Source organism: Molossus molossus, unplaced genomic scaffold, assembly GCF_014108415.1.
Source record: "Molossus molossus isolate mMolMol1 unplaced genomic scaffold, mMolMol1.p scaffold_m16_p_6, whole genome shotgun sequence".
Classification (NCBI taxonomy): domain Eukaryota; kingdom Metazoa; phylum Chordata; class Mammalia; order Chiroptera; family Molossidae; genus Molossus; species Molossus molossus.
Genome location: NW_023425399.1, coordinates 46349528 through 46367874, shown reverse-complemented (window position 1 = coordinate 46367874; position 18347 = coordinate 46349528). Strand labels below are relative to the sequence as shown.

The 18347-nt window shown below is 40.7% G+C and overlaps 1 pseudogene; it reads right to left on the bottom strand.

Moving 5' to 3' along the window:
- LOC118619186 overlaps positions 1–18347 on the bottom strand; it is a 149632-nt pseudogene continuing 131285 nt past the window's right edge.

Genomic DNA, 18347 nt, shown 5'->3' with positions numbered 1-18347 from the left:
TTACTCGCTTTGAATTTCCCCACATCCTTCTTTCTCCACGTACGTGCCACTTCTCATCTCCACCCCAGCTTCTATCATATTTGGGCGCAAACAACAGTGAACGTGTCCTGTGGACCATGAGCGAGCTGGCCACGAGGAGCGTTCCACAAAGGGTACCGGGGAGCGATCTCCGCAATCCGGAGCGATCCTCAGGAACATATGGACTCCTACGGATGAATGCGGGGTGGGCAGTTCTGCAAGGGTGCGGTGAGTCCAGGTGGTTAAAAGATCGAGAGAATGATGCGGAAGTATTCTGATTTTGGTTGGGGGGAAGAAGGGAGGGAGCACTAGGAAGAAAAGACGTTCACCTGTCGCCCACCGTCGAGTCGAGACCGCAGCTACTCCTGCTCATTCCCACTCCCAGTCAGGTTCATGTACTGCAGACAGCAAAGAAAAGCGCTAAAGGGAAGCCCTCTGCCACGTCGCGCTTTTCCGGGGCCACGCGCGAACCGTGCAGTGGTGCCATCTGACCACCAGGGGGAGACGCCACGCATACTCCTGGTTTTGGGTCTTGGCAATGAAGGCGAGAAAACGCCCCTCACCTCAGCTAAGATGACCTTGTATTGAGGCCCCAACTGGAGCGCAGGGGTATCCGAGATTGTAAAGGAGAACGGATTGTACATTCCTCTTACCTCCATCCCTGTCCTGTTGCCTTTCTGAGAGGATGGGTCTGGGCAGCGGACCAGGAACCGAAAGGGTTAAATTCTTGTGTCTGTCCCCTCAAAATAAGGCCCAAAATTCCCGCTTTTTCAGTGAATGCGAGAGGTGAAACTGCCTCCCACCAAAGGCATTCGTGACTCCAAATATTGATCCTTTCACTTTCTTAAACCCTCCCACTACCATACCAGCGGATCGATATCAGATTAGGAAATCTGCAGTGCCCAAATCGGCGGCCTGGTGGCGCGATTGGATAAGAAAAGACTTCCCTTGGGGCACTGTCCTGCGGGATGGAGTGCAGTTTTAACACGTACAGGATTTACGTACGTGTCCTTCACACCAGGGCTAAGGTGTGCGGGGTGTGTGTGTGTGTGTGTGTGTGTGTGTGTGTGTGTGTGTGTGTGTGTGTGTGTGGTGTGTTGTGTTGGCAGAAGTTGTCCATTTATTTTGGAGAAGGAAGGATAGGTTGCTAAATCTTAATTCTAGATTTAATTAAAACTTTCTTCCCTTGAACTTGGCGCAAGAACATGATGAAAGAGGCTAAAGTTAGCCATCCCAGCCCAATCTGCCCCCAACCTTACGGCTGCTGATGCCCACACTGCTATAACTTTCACCACCATAATCAAGACACAGAACATTTCCATCACCCAAAAATCTTCCCTCCTGCCAGAATATTTATAGGTATCAAGTGAAAACTTTCATGAAAAAAATCCAGCCTTTTACTTGCTGCTTGTTTTCACTTATGGTACTTTTGTCTTTATTTATAAACTAGTACAGAGAAAGCCACAATTATCTGCCTTCAGCCCCCATACCTAAAGACAATCAGCACCACCACCATTTATTAAGTATCCACTATGTCCAGGCACCTGCTAGTTGCTACTCCTGTATCTACTTATCTGATTGTCACACTCAATCAGTCCTTCAGCAGATGAGGAAACTGAATCTAAGAGAACTTAAGCACCTGCTCATATGAACACACAGTGTTCTTACAAAGAACAAGTCTAGGGGGTGTAGGTGGAATTTACTAGGGTGTCCTATCTTATTTCAAGAGAAGAGGGGAAGGGAGAGGTGGGGGAGAACAAAGACTTCCTCCTGTTCTTTGGAAGGCAGCTGGGTGGTGGGCTTCCCCATGGGGCAGGACTGCCAGTTTCCATTAACAATGAGTCTCAGGTCCCAGCCAGGCTGTTCTGTGTGGCAGCCCATTGACTTCTTTCAAGAACCTTGTACACACACACACACACACACACACACACACACACCCCACGAGATACTGTGTGAGGGGGAACAGGTCCTGGGGTCCACCTGAGGGGCACATTGAGTCTATTCTCATTCCTGAGCCCATGGCTTACTATTAGTTTGGTTTTGGTGACAAAAGCAAGTCCTCTCTCCCCCTGGAATGACCAAGGGTAGAAGAAAAATAAATTTTAATTGCAAATTGACCTTATATCTTTAAATAATTACCTCTCTTTTACCTGATGTGGAGGAAACATAAAATAAGTTAAAATGTTCTTTTGAGTATAGTGCTCAGCTCCCTAATCTGAAAGATTTACAACAGTTTACGTAAGTATTTAATTTCAGACCTCTTCATGTTTTTTTTTTAATTCTGCTAGCAACAACATAAAAGAATGGCCTCAGCATAGACCAATATAAAATAGGAGAGTTGGATTTATGAGGTCAAGCCAAAGGAATTCAATTTCTGTCTCTTTGATAAGGAATCAGACACACCTGATAGTCTGACCACAGTGTCCAGTCCTTCTACCAGTTCACATGGTCAACTCCTCCAAGCATGAAAAGACATGTCTCTGGAGGAAGTGTTCATTGCACACAGCACCAGGATACCCACAACCCAGGGACCTTCCCTGTTCCCACATGTGCCTACAGCACTTGCAAGTCACTGCCGAAAGGGGAAGCAAGAGGGTGTGAGACCCCTGGGACAGTTTGCAAGTGCTGGGAAGTTCACAGTCTTCAACTAGTTTTACATGAGGTTGATGGATAAATACTGCAGCTCCTTGGAATGGGTGGGAAAACTGGGAGACATGTTCTATGTCACCCTCCACAGGTCTCCAGTTGCCTCCGTGGCAGTTTGCTCGTTAACACACCCTATATTGGCTTTTTTCCCTTCTTTGTCTCACCTTCCCACTTCCTTGTTGCTCCTTCTGGGGATCCTCTCCATTGTTAACTACTTGTATGTGAAACTTGTCTTGGGATCTGCTTCTAGAGGAGCCCAAACTGAGAGTCACAAACATGAGATCTCGCTTTTTTCTTCATCCTGAATCTGACATCAGTCTTTCAGAGGGCACCTAGGAGCTAATGCCTCATCCCAAAGTTCCCTTTCCCCATGTATTCCTTGGGAATGTCCACCATTCATATACCTTTCTGTCTTAATTGGAATTTGGGGTAGCAAAGAATCAGTGAGTTCAGGCAACTGTGTGACAAGGAACAAGGAGACTAACCAGTCACTCTGGCCCCGCATGGCCAAGCCTCGGAAGTACAGCTGCTCTCACACAGATCTAGACTATGGCTCACTCTCTCAGGATCCAGCCACAAGGCCAGTGACTTGGTATTTTTCCATCAGAAAGAAGCTCCCAGCTTCTCTGAGCACAGTGCACTTTCCTACTTCCCAAGAGGGTCAGGTAGATACTACCCAGTTTGAAGATCCCATTGGTCAGATTCTGGGTCTAAAACACCCATGAGAAGTTGGCTTCCCTAAAGTCCAACCTCCATGGTGACTTTTGTCTCGAGAACATAGGACATGAGGACACACAGCACAGCCACAGTGTGTGGTACCATATGCAGAAAGAGCCATTGTCACTACACAGGAGAGGCTTTTGGGATGGTGTGTTATAAACTGAATTGTGCCCCCCACAAATTCATATGTTGTAGTCCCAACTCCCAATATCTTAGAGTGTGACTGCATTTGGAGATAGGATTTTTGAAGAGGTAATTTTTAAAACAAGGTCCTATGGGTGGGCCCTAATCCAATATGACTGGTGTCCTTATAGGAAGAGGAAATTAGGACATCAACACACACAGAGGGAAGACCCTGTGAGGACACAACAAGAAGACAGCCACCTACAAGCCAAGGAGGAGCCTGAGAAGGTACTGGCCCTGCTGATTCCTTGTTCTTAAACTTTTAGCCTCCAGACTCTGAAAAAATACATTTATTGTTTCCTCCCTTCTGTCTTTGGTACTTTGTTATGGCAGCCCGAGCAGGCTCACACACACAGGCACTTGGAGTCTCATAGCCTAGACATTATCTACCTTGAATTTCACTTAGCCTTAGACTTTTGTAATCTGAATCCTACCTCATCCTCTGACCAAGGTTGAAATAATCATTTCCTAAGGTTCTGATCTAATGGAATCCTGCTCTTCCTCCAGGCATGGTGAGAGACAGTGTGTTTCTCTAGGCCCCTGGTGGACTCCAGGGATATCAAGCCAGCATTCCTTTGAGCCACTTAGTGACTCACAGCCACATTGCCTGGAGTCCACCTAACTCCAAGTGTACCCTGTGAACCCAGTATTCTAATCTGTAACTTCCCAGGCCACATAGGAACACGGGGTATGCATGGAAATGCTGCTCCAACCAGAGAGCTGTAGTCAGTCTTAACGAGATGGAAGAAAAGGCTGTAAGAGCAGATGTGAATCCCTAAGCAGGTGGACTTCAGGGTTCTCCATGAATTCTCTCACATTTCTGAGACAGAGGTAGGAGAGAATATATCCCTGCCTAGGGAAGGAGCTCAAAGCCTAACTAGAAAACCCCTGAGGGGAGATTCTGGGAGTACCTGGAGCAATGACAAGCTTCCTGTGTATGCCTGGTACTTCTAAGGCAGGTTTCTAGTAGATGAGTTGCATTGATTCTCATCTCCCCAGGGCCTGGATCAGAGTTGCTCAAACTTTGGGACACAAATGAATCATCTGGGATTTTGATAAGATTCTGATTCAGCAGGCCTGAGATTCTGCATTTCTAACAAGCTCCCAGGGGCTGCTTCTGCTGCTACTGGTGCAGGGCTATCTTTGGGACAGCAAGGGCCTAGATGAAATGTCACGTCTTGCTAAAGATAATCCTATTAAATTACCAATAGAAATTACCTGCTAGAATTATGGCCGCCCCAAAAGAAGGGCTGGGAAAGTTTCTTAAAAGTCTTTGAATAATGTGAGAAATAAATAATCAAAAGTCATATGTCCATATGTGTAAAAAGTAATCCAAAATATAAGCTGACTATTAGAGCTGGAAGAAATCTTACCTCTCAAATTTTTCAGATGAGGAAACTGAGACCCCCAAGAGGGAAATGTCTGTTCCAGTTCACACAGCCAGATGGCTCACAGCAGAGGCAGGGGACTCCAAGCTGGGTCCCTGCTGCCAACAGACTTCCTCTCCACAGCGACACCCTGCTGTAGCGACACAGCAAAGACTGAACTTATCTACCTTAAAAATTAAGACCACATGACTATAGTAGATTTTCACAAAGCACAAACCATGAGAAGAAGCCTCTACCAGAAATTGGAAGATGGCCTGTGTCATGTGCAACTTTGGACAAGTTACTTGTGCTCTCTGAGCCTGTTTCCCACTGGTTAAAACAAATTGAAAAGTATATACCTGCCCTTCCTAATTCAAAGGGCATCACAAGAAGCTAGTGAATGTGTCAGATCATTTTAAAATTGTGGAGCTGAACTTGTAGGAATCTCCTCACACACCTTTTTTTTGTGGCACAGGACTGGGTAAGGTGAGGGAATGGGGGCAAATACTCAGAATGAGTGAGGACAAAGAAAGTTGGGGGCAGTTCCAGGCCAGGCTCTGGAGTGAAGAGTAAATGAGATAAAGAAGTCTTCCGGGACCCTCTTCATTGGAAAGTTCTTCAGTGAGGGAAATGCCCTGTGCCTGGGCTTTCCAACCGGTGGCCACCGGCCACATGTGGCTGTCAAGCACTAGAAATGGGGCTCGTGTGACTGCAGAACTAATTTTTAAATTTTATTTAATTTTTATTAATTTAAATGTAAATAACCACATGTGGCCAGTGCTCCCATACTGAACAGGGAACACCTAGACCAACATTTGTTATATAAAAGGAAAAATATGAGTTAGCCCTTCTTAGCACCTCATAAACTTCTAATTAACATCATGGTAATTTTCCATTGTTCATAACTCTTCAACTGCTCTTATGAAACCTCCAGTTCACTTTGAAATGAAAAGCAAGGGTTAGGGAGTGGAGTGGGAGTGGGGCTGTATATTTATTCCTTCACATACAATCACAGATGTCTCAGGCTGGATAAAATTCCACATGAATAGAAAGTTCTTTTGTTTTTTCTAAATTAAGAGTTTTGGTTGATTCCTGACCATGTGTCTGGAGAAATGGGTCTGTTGGTGTGGGAGAAATGCCTCACTGCTCACCCACCTCACATGGGTTCTTAATCTCTTGTTTACCAAAGACCCCTTTGACAGGCCGGAAAGTCCTATAGAACCCTTCTCAGAAGAATGAATATTGGTTATAAAAGAAATTAAATTAAAATGTTAATTCTACCCCTTAGGGAGCTCCTTAATTTCAGCAGAGTCCCCTTAGCCGCCCCTGTCCTTTCTCCCACCAGCTGCCCCTTTTGCCAGCTCAGGGGAATCAGGACAAGAAGACCAACCAGGACTTGCTTTCTTCCCTGGAGGTCAGGGTAAGAGCGTCTGAAGTCACCACTACCCAGTAAGTCATGGTGAGAAAGTAACAGAACAATATGGCTCTGAGGCAGAATTTTTGTTTTAATGGGCATGTGGGCTGCAGCATTTGCTCCAATGTTAACACTTCCCCACTCCTATTTCATCCCTTTTTGTGGGCATAATGACATTTCATAATATTAGGCATGATATCAGCAACAGGAGAAAGTATCATGGTAAACTGAAATACCACTCTTCATGCAAACACCCTTTTAAGGTTTACCATCCTGATCCTTTACAATTAGACAAAGCAATTATGAACATTGTTGTCAAGTGCCCCCCAGACCCACCAGTTGAAATGAAAAGCTCTAATGGAGACTTGGGCAATGCAGTCGGAGAGGCATGTGCAGGAGGAGACTGAAACAATTATTGCAGCTGAGTTAATTAATCAAATGAAATGGGATTAAAATTATCTTGCACCAGTAATCCAGAGTGTTCAAATGCGCAAAGGGTACAAAATATACAAGGCAATTCATTCATATCTGAATCCTTACTTTTAATGACAGTTAAGTTGGAGATCATGCTGATTGAGTTCAGCTGTGTGGTTGATAAGTAAGAGAAGGCAATGTTAGCGAACACTTTGTTAATGATCCCAGAATAATAAACTGGTAACATTACATCCAACAGGAATTTTTCCCATCTTAGATTTTTTTTTCTTTTTGTTTCCCCAGCATTTATAGTATGTACACTTATGCTACAATATAACAATGGATTCTGATAAAGCTGGTATTTTAAAAAACATTTTAACACCACATAAATTTAAAAGGTTCTTCAGATTTTTCAAGGCATGAAAGATATTCAAATATTTTAATGTATGTTTAGTAGTGTTTGTAATGAAGCTTTTTATGGTTGTGTCAGATACTAATAACATACTTTTACAATCAACATTTTAGAGCTCTCTGCTGAAAAGTTCAAAACTGCCTGTTTCTAAAATGTATGGTAGATCAATTACTCTTAGTAAAAGTAACACAATATGCTGTGCCATTTTATACACAATTCAAGCTTTAAATAAGCTTCAAAATAAGCTTTCTGGGTAAATAAACAATTTAAATTCAGTGTGAATAACCATAAGAACCAAAAATAGACATGATTAAATATGGTATTTCTGAGGAGTAGGACTAGGATATTTTGTGTTCATTTTGTACCTTCTACACTGTTTGAATATAATTTCTACATGCATAATCACTCCAGCAATTATAGCTAAAGGGCTTACTTTTCAAATATACATTTGAGCAGAAAAATATAAGGCAGTAATTTGAGACATAAAATTATCAAACTATTCCAAATGTTTTTGAAATATTTTTTATTTATTTATTTATTTATTTATTTATTTATTTATTTATTTATATTTTTGGTACCTGCCCTTCATGGGAACCGAACCAGGGACTCTCTGGTCCACAGGCTGACGCTCTAACCGCTGAGCCAAACCGGCCAGGGCATATTTTTATTTATTATTAGAGAGAAAAGGAGAGGGGGAGAAAGAGAAACATTGATGTAAGAGCAAAACATCAATCAGCTGCCTCCTGCATGCTCCCTACCAGGGATTAAGCCCACAACTCAGGCATGTGCCCTGACCAGGAATTGAACTGGTAACCTTTCAGTGCACAGGATGCCCAACCAACTGGGCCACAGTGATCAGGACCAAAAGGATATTTATGTGCATAAAAATGCTTCCCTTTTATATGACTTCAGAAAATTAAGGATAAGGCTAACTAAACCCACCAACTTAATTGGATTATTTGTTCTTAATGATTGCAAGCTCACACAATTCTATAATTTAATGCATCCTTCAAAAATTATGGGTAACATGACTTAAATAAAATTTAAGAAAATTCATCTTTTTCTTTTTCTAATGGGCACAGTCCCCCACCCCAAGACCAGGAAGTGCTCTCCAGGTTTACAAATCAAACCAGTACTCCTTCCTCACTCTCCACTATCTGTCTCCCTGGTCTTCAACCACACAGGCCTGATGTAACATTTCACTTCTCCCTGCCTCCCATATTTAGAGTGCTGAACCCAGGCCTTTAGCATTGATCATAGTCTACATTCATGAAGATAAGAAGGCCCACCTGACAACCCTGTTCTTAGAACCAAATATGTACAAAGAAACTAGAACAGTGCCTCTCTGCCAGAAATGTTTAATACAGGGTCATTTCCCTTGGCATTTTCCCTATTACTACCATCAGAATTATTGTCTGAATGCTGAGTACTGGTTTAAAGTCCCAGCTCTATGATCAAATGATCTGCGTTTAGGTCAAACTTACTTTTGTGATGGTGAGCTGATTACTCAAAATCACTACCTCATTAAAGAAACAAACAGCTGCCAGATAGGAGAGCATTGGGGGTATGGGTGAATGGGTGAAGGGATTAAAAAGTAAAAATTGATATTGAGAGGAAAGATGGCGGCAGGCAGGACCGGAGGGAGGGTGAGTGCGTGAGAGAGTAAGCTGGTGTGTGAGAGAGTGTGAGTGGACATGAAGGTGTTTGACAAAACTTGGGCAGTGCAGAGACACGGAGCAGAAGATTCCTGTGCTGTGGATGGGGAGCAGCCAGCTACTGTGGTAAGCTACTCTTCAGGGCGCTTCTCCCTGTGCTGCAGGGAGGTCCCAACATTTTGGAAGATCCCGGGTCTTCCCTGGGAGGAGGCAATGGGAGCAGCCAGGGCCCAGCAACCTGAGCCCACCAATGCACCTGAGCCCACCAATGCACCTGGCACCATCAGACCAGTGTATACCCTGTGTCAACACAGACCAGTGCACAGTAGTGGAACTGTCAAGGTGCCTGCTGTGGAAACCACAAATGGCCAGGAGTCCAGCACCATCCTCCACAGTAGAAGCCCGATCAGAGTTGAAATATTCCCCCAGCAACAGAGACTGGGGAGCAGACATCTATCCCCAAGCAACAGAAGCACAGATCAGCAGCTGAGACCCATCCCCAAAAACTATAGCAAAGGCTGAGCAGGAGCTGAGCCCCACAGTGCAGCAACACTCCCCAGCTGCCAGTGGAGGGATGTGGGGCTCCACAAGGGCCTGTGCAACACAAGTGGCCCACAAGAGCAGTGGGGATCCAGGGCTCCAGTGAGGCCTGTGTGACAGAGCTGCCCACAGCACGGGGAGGGAGTGCAGCTCCAGCAGGGCCTGAGTTATACAGCTACAGGTGGCACCAGTGACCAGCTGGTAACACAGCTTCAGAGGGGCCCACATGATCTAGCAGCAGCACATACCAGGACACACCAACAGCAGCCCCCAGTAGTCAGTCTTCCAGGATCCACAGCAGGCAAGAGGCAACATGCAACAGAACAGTCTGGGAGGCACAATAGTCTTATTTGATAGGCAGTGAGCTGCCTACACATCCAAACATCCCTCACTAGGTCTAGAACAACCAGATGGCTAAAATAGGGAGACAAAGAAACAAAACCCAAAGGAAAGAAAAAGAGGAAGCACCAGAAAAGGAACCACAGGAAATGGAAGACAGCAACTTGTCAGATAAAGAATTAAAAGCAATCATTTTAAGGGTGCTCAAACAATTTGGTGAGAACTACAAGCAACTTAATAAGAATTATGAAGAGCTCATTGGGAACTACTTCAGCTTAAAAAAAAGAGGTAGAAGCTATGCATAAAGAGGTAGAAACTATGCATAAAAATCAAGAGGAAATAAAGAACGACATAGCTGTTATGAAAAATACCTTAAAAGGGTTCAATAGTAGATTAGAAGAAGGTGAATACTGAATAAGTGACTTAGAAGACAAGGTACAGAAAAACACCCAAATAGAGCAGCAAATTGAAAAAATGTTTAAAAAGCAGGAGGAGAGTTTAAGGGAGCTGTGGGACAATATAAAATGTAACAACATTCACACTGTAGGGGTACTGGAAGGAGAAGAATCAGAGAAAGGAATAGAGAACCTGTTTGCAGAAATAATGACAGAAAACTTCCCTAAACTGGTGAAGAAAAAAGTCACACAAGTCCAGGAAACACAGAGACTTTTAAGCAAGATGCTTCCCAAAAGACCCAGAGCTAGATATATCATAATAAAAATGGCAAACATTAAAGACAAAGAAAGAATTGTAAAATAAGCAAGAGAGAGACAGAAAGTTACCTACAAGGGAGCTCCCATTAGACTGTCAACTAATTTCTCAATAGAAATGCTGCAAGCCAGAAGGGAGTGGCATGAAGTGTACTAACTATTGCAACACAAGGGTCTGAATCCAAAAACTACTCTATCCAGTAAGGCTATCATTCAAAATTGAAGGAGAAATAAAGAGCTTCACAAAAAAAAACTAAAGAAATTTACTACCACCAAACCAGTACCGAAAGAAATGCTGAAGGTACTGTTGTAAGAAGAAGAAAGGGGGAGGGGGGGTAACACAGGCATACAATTAAAATGGCATCTAATTACTGTCTATCAATAATTACCTTAAATGTAAATGGCTTAAATGCTTCAATCAAAAAACACAGATTAGCTGATTGAATAAGAAAACATGACCCATATGGCTGCTGTCTACAAGAGACCCATCTCACAACAAAAGACTCACACAGGATGAAAGTGAAGAGATGGAAATAAATTTTTCAAGCAAATGGAAATGAAAAAAAAAAAAAAAAGCTGCTGTAGCAATACTCATATCTGACAAGATAGACTTCAAAACAAGGACCATAATAAGAGACAGAGAAGTTCACTACATAATATTGAAAGTATCAATCCAACAAGAGGATATAACCCTGGTAAACATTTACACACCAAATATGGGATCACCAAAATATCTTTAAAACCTTCTGGAGGACTTCAAGGAAGAGATCAATAGCAACACAATCAAAGTGGGTGACTTTAACATGCCACTGATAACACTGCATAGATCTTCTAGACAAAAAATTAACAAGGACATAGAGTCCTTACAAGACGAACTAGATCAGTTGGACTTCACTGATATTTACAGAACATTTTACCCCAAAACTGCAGAATTCACATTCTCCTCTAGTGCACATGGGACATTCTCAAAGACAGACTGACACATGTTAGGACACAAAGCAAGTCTCTACAAATTCAAGAAGATTGAATCATATCAAGTATCTTCTCAGATCACAGTGGCATAAAACTAGACCTCAATTACAATAAAAGCACACAAAAACATTCAAACACGTGCAGCCTAATAGCATGTTATTAAACAATGCATGGGTTACTAATGAGATCAAGGAAGAAATTAAAAACTTCCTGGAAACCAATGAAAACAAACACACAACAACACAAAATCTATGAGACACAGAGAAAGCAGTCCTGAGAAGGAAGTTCACAGCACTAGAGGCCTACCTCGAGAAACAAGAAAAATTCCTAATTGACTTTCTAACCCTACAACTTAAAGAACTAGAAACAAAAAGAAAAACCCAGAGCTAGTAGGAAGAAGGAAATAGTAAAAGTCAGACCAGAAATAAATGACAAAGAGACTAAAAAAAAACAATTCAAAAGATCAGTGAAACAAAAAGCTGGTTCTTTGAAATAATAAACAAGAGTGATGGACTTTTAGCCAGACTCACCAAGAAACAAAAAGAGAAAAACCAAGTAAACAAAATCAGAAATGATAGAGGAGAAGTAACAACTGACACCACAGAAATACAAAGGCTCATCAAAACACTATGAACAATTATATGCCAACAAATTGGACAATCGAGGAAAATGGACACACAACCTCCCAAAACTAAACCAGGAAGAGATAGAAAACTTGAACAGGCCAATAACAACTAAGGAAATTGAAGATGTAATTAAGAAACTTCAAGTAAACAAAAGCCCAGGCCCAGATGGCTTCATGGGGGAGTTATACTGAACATTCAAGGAAGATATAATACCCATTCTCCTCAAACTATTCCAAAAACTTCAAGAAGATGGAACACTTCCAAACTAATTTTATGAGGCCAGCATAATTCTAATTCCAAAACCATATACAGACACTACAAAGAAATAAAACTACAGGCCAATATCTCTGATGAACACAGATGCCAAAATCTTTAACAAAATATTAGCAAATGAGATCTAGCAATACATCACAAAAATTATTCATCATGACCGAGTGGGATTCATCCCAGGGAATCAAGAATGGTACAATATTCACAAATCAAAATGTGATATACCACATAAACAAAATGAAAGATGAAAACCCTATGAGCATATCAATAGATGCTGAAAAAGCATTCAACAAAATCCAGCACCCACTTCTGATAAAAATGCTCAGCAATATGGGGATAGAGGGATCATATCTCAACATAATAATGGCCATATATAAAAAACCTACAGCCAACATCACACTCAATGGGCAAAATCTAAAAGCATTCCCCTTAAGAACGGAAACAAGACAGGGAAGCCCACGTTTGCCACTCATATTTAACATAGTACTGAAAGTCTTGGCCACAGCAATTAGACATGAAGAAAAAATAAAGGGGATTCAAATGGGAAAGGAGAAAGTAAAACTGTCATTATTTGCAGATGGCATGATACTATCCATAGAAAACCCTAAAGACCACATCAAAAATCTACTAAACTTAATAAATGAATTTAGCCAAGTAGCAGGATACAAAATTAACGTCAAGAAATCAATGGCATTCTTATACACCAATGATGAACTCACACAAAGAGAAAAAACAAAATCCCATTTACCATCAAGGCAAAAAAATTAAGATACCTAGAAATAAACTTAACCAAAGAAGTAAAGGACCTATTTGTAAAAAACTACAGGACATTGAAAAAAAATGGAGGAAGATATAAAAAGTGGAAGCATACACCTTGTTCATGGATTGGAAGAATTAACATCATTAAAATGTCCATATTATCCAAAGCAATTTAAAGAGTCAATGCGATTCCCATCAAAATACCAACGACATACTACACAGAACTAGAACAAATGCTTCAAAAGTTCATATGGAACCAAAAAAGACCTCGAATAGCCAAAGAACAAAGTTGAAGGGATCACATTACTAGATTTCAGATTATACTACAAAGGCACTGTAATAAAAACAGCCTGGTACTGGCACAAGAACAGGCATATAGACCAGTGGAACAAAACAAAGAACCCAGCAATGGACCCAAGGCAATATACTCAAATAATATTTGACAAAGGGGGCAAGAGCATACAGTGGAGTAAAGACAGCCTCTTTAATAAATGGTGTTGGGAAAATTGAACAGCTACATGCAAAAAAAAAATGAAACTAGATCATCAACTTACACCATACACAAGAATAAACTTAAAATAGATAAAAGACTTAAATGTGACTTATGAATCCATAAAAATTGTAAAAGAAACTGTAGGCAACACAATTTCAGACATCATATGCAAGAGAATTTTCACTGACACATCACCTAAGGCAACAGAAACAAAGGAGAAAATGAACACATGGAGTACATCAAACTCAAAAGCTTCTGCACAGCAAAAGATACAATCATCAAAATGGAAAGGCAATCCACTATATGGGAGAGCATAATTGCCAATGATATATCAGATAAGGAGGAAATCAGTGGGGGGCAAAGGAGAAACATCTGTAACAAAAATTAATTGATTAATTAATAAAAATAAATAAATAAATAAATAAAAGAAAGAAATCAATGGCACCTTGGCCGGTTTGGCTCAGCGGTTAGAGCGTTGGCCTGCGGTCCAGAGAGACCCGGGTTCAGTTCCCACTAAGTGTACGTACCTCAGTTGCTGTTTGTCCCCAGCCCTGGTTGGTTTGTGTTGAGGGCCGTGCGGGGGGCAACCTCTTGATGTGTCCTTTTCACATTGATGTTTCTCTCTCTCTGTTCCTCACTCTACCTCCCACCCTATCTGAATAAAAAATGGAAAAAATGTCCTCGGGTGAGGATAAAAAAAAAAAAAAAGGAAAGCAAGAAATCGATGGCATTCTTATACACCAATGATGAACTCACAGAAAGAGAAACTAAAAAAACAATCCCATTTACCATCAAGGCAAAAAAAATTTAAGATATCTAGGAATTAAACTTAACCAAAGAAGTAAAGGACCTCTTCACAGAAAAATACAGGTCATTGAAAAAAGAAATAGAGGAAGATATAAAAAAGTGGAAGCATATACCTTGTTCATGGATTGGAAGAATTAACATCATTAAAATGTCCACATTACCCAAAGCAACCTATAGATTCAGTGCAATCCCCATCAAAATACCAACAACAAATTTCACAGAACTAGAACAAACACTCCAAAAGGTTATATGGAACCAGAAAAGACCCCGAATAACCACAGCAATCTTGAAAAAGAACAAAGTAAAAGGGATCACATTACTAGATATCAGGTTATACTACAACGGCACTGTAATCAAAACAGACTGGTACTGGCTCAAGAACAGGCAGATAGATCAATGGAACAGAACAGAGAACCCAGAAATTGACCCAAGACAATATGCTCAATTAATATTTGACAAAGGTGACAAGAGCATACAGTGGAGTCAAGACAGTCTCTTCAATAAATGGTGTTGGGAAAATTGGACAGCGACTTGCAAAAAAATGAAGCTAGACCACCAACTTACACCATACACAACAATAAACTCAAAATAGATAAAAGACTTAAATGTAACTTGTCAATCTATAAAAATTCTAGAAGAAAATGCAGGCAACAAAATTTCAGACATCATACGCAGCAGAATTTTTACTGATACATCACCTAAGGCAAGAGAAACAAAGGAAAAAATGAACACATGGGACTACATTAAACTAAAAAGCTTCTGCACAGCAAAAGAAACAATCATCAAAATGGAAGACCATAATTGCCAATGATACATTAGATAAGGGGTTAATTTCTAAAATATATAGAATGCTCATACAACTCAACGAAAGGAAGACAAAGAACCCAATTAAAAATTGGCAGAGGAACCTAAATAGACACCTCTCCAAACAAAATATACAAATAGCCAAGAGACATATGAATAAATGCTCAACATCACTAATCATCAGAGAGATGCAAATTAAAACAATTATCAGGTATCACTTCACAGCTGTCAAATGGCCACCATCAACAAACCATCAAACAAGTGTTGTTGAGGGTGTGGAGAAAAGGGGACTCTAGCACACTGCTGGTGGGAATGCAGACTGGTGCAGCCACTACAAAAGACACTATGGTGTTACCTCAAAAAGTTAAAAATTGAACTGCCATTTGACCCAGTGATCCCCCTTCTAGGGATATACCCTAAGAAGCCTGAAATACCAATCAGAAAGAATATATGTACCCTTATATTCATAGCAGCACTATATATAACAGCTAAGATCTGGAAACAACCCAAGTGTCAATCACTAAATGAGTGGACAAAAAAGCTGTGGTACATATACACAATGGAATACTATGCAGCTGTAAGAAAGAAAGATCTCTTATCCTTTGAGATGACATGGAAGGACCTGGAGAGTGGTATGCTAAGCGAAACAAGCTAAACAGAGAAAGACAAATATCACATGATCTCACTTATTTGTGGAATATAATGCACTAAACAAACTAAATAACAAAACTGACCCAGAGACATACAGGTGAGGTACAGACTGACAAACCTCAGAGGAGGTTTTGCGGGGGGAAGAGATAAACCACAGAACTTATATGCACGTATGCATGACCAATGGACATAGACAGCAAAGCTGGGGATGGGGTGGGTGGGGATGGGGAGGAGGGTGTCAATGGGGGGAAAAGGAGAAACATCTGTAACAAAAACAAATAAATAAAAAAATAATTAAGAAAAGAAAAGGGGATAAAGTAAGAAAAATTTTTATTATATTAAATTCAAAAAAGTATAATAAAAATATAAATAAAAAGTACAAATTGACAGTTATAAGAACAATCATGGCAGTGTAAAGTACAGCATAGGAAATATAGTGAATAATAATTTAATAGCGGTGTCAGATGGGTACTAGGCTTATCAAAGTGACCATCTTATAATTTATACAAATGTCTGATCACTATGTGTACACCTCAAGCTAATATAATATTGTATGTCAGTTGTAATTAACAATAAAAAGAATTTTTTTCTACTTCTTTCTTTCTTGTTCTGCAGAACAGGGATAATAGTGACCTGGTCCCCAGGAACACTGGGCAGACTAAATGTGATTATGCATATAAAGCCTTTAGCATGGTCCTGGTTATATAAGCTGTCAATGAATGTGAGAATTTTATTAACTACCAGTTGGTCTTCCTGTCTTCAGTTTCTTCCATAGTTCTGACTGGTTCTACACATTATTTCAAATCGATCTTCATAAATAAAATTTTACACATTCTTGCTTTAAAGTTAAGCAGCTCCTCGCTATCTGTACAATAAGATACCAAGTTTTGTGAGTCTGAGCCTGGGAGGCTGTCATCATTTGCATGTTCACTCACCTCTGCCTCAACCCAAAAAGTTTTTTCATCTACCCAAAATTCATCTCCTTTGTCTTGTCTGGTGCCCAATTTCTAGATTTTCTTTCAGGTGATGGTGGGGTTTGGTCCTTTCGTTCATCCCACTCTTCAGCCAGGCTTGCAGTGACTCAGTACAGATTTCAGAGTCCCACTCCTAGGCCCTCAATCAATGTTTGCTGTTGCTGCTAAAATAAAATGAGAAAAAGCTTTAAAATCCACAAAGCATGGTGGCAATTGCAGGTGTTAAGGAAAATGTTACTTTTACATAGATTATTAATCATCATCTTGATGAAAGAACTCTGAAGTGTATCAACAATGAATCCAGGAGGTGATCTTTCTTTCCAGCATTTGTCACCTAATGAATTTTAAATGTGTAGCCTGTGAGAGCTCTAGTTTAATAGGAACCCGAGGAACAGGCTATGCTCAGTTCTTATGGAGGAATTCTTTAGAGTGGGGGAGTATACTCTTTAAAAAGTTCTGGACCAGCTTTGTGAAAAGTAAAGAAGTTTCTCAAGTAAAAATACACACATTTTCCGGTCACCTCAATGTCAGTACAGGAGTGAATCTTAAAACCTTGTAACCAGGCTATAACAGCCTTTGTTTATCTAGCTTTCTGAAGTTAAGACAAGTTTAACCAAAGAATACACCAATTCTCTTACTATGTTTTGAAAGATCAGGATTTGGGATATTCTATGACAAAATGTCAGTTGGACAAATATAAAGTTCTTTTCCACACAGCTGTAATTACATTTGGCAATACCCCAGCATATGTTTACTTCCACTGGATTACACAGTGACACCTTTCATCTCAGGGAAAGCTTTACTGTTTTCTTATTTCAATTATTCTCTTTAGGTGGGAAGAATATGTTTTGAATAGTTCTATATTATCATTTTTTGAAAGCAATTTTATGGCTTTACATCTGCAGGCACTAAAACCTGCCAAACCAACTACCTATATTTGGAGACTTCCAGTTCAAAATAACACTTTTTCATTATTTTTTTCTTTAAATTTGTGTTTTAAAATCACCTTAGACTGCCCTGGCCAGTTTGGCTCAGCGGTTAGAGTGTCGGCCTGCGGTCTGGAGAGACCTGGGTTCGGTTCCCGCTAAGGGCGCATACCTCGGTTGCAGTTTGTCCCCAGCCCTGGTCGGTTGTGCGGGTGGCAGCCACTCGATGTGTCCCTTTCACATCGATGTTTCTCTCTCTCTCTCTGTTCCTCCCCCCTCCCCCACTCTATCTGTACAAAAAATGGAAAAATATCCTTGGGTGAGGATTAAAAAATAATAATAATAAAATAAAATCACCTTAGACTTTCAGAAAGTTGCAAAAATAGTTCAGAGAGTTTCCATCTGCCCTTGATCCAGGTTCACCTATTACCCATACAATGATTGGCAAAACCAAAAATTTAGCAGTGGAACAAAACTCCTAATTACAGACTTTATTTGAATTTTACCAGTTTTTCTACTGACTTTTTTTTTCTGGTCCAGGACCCACTTTCCATTTAGTTGTCATGTCTGCTTAGCCATCTCCAGTCTAGGCAATTCTTTCATTGTCTTTCAAGACCAATGAAATCTTTAGAGTACTCATCAGTTAC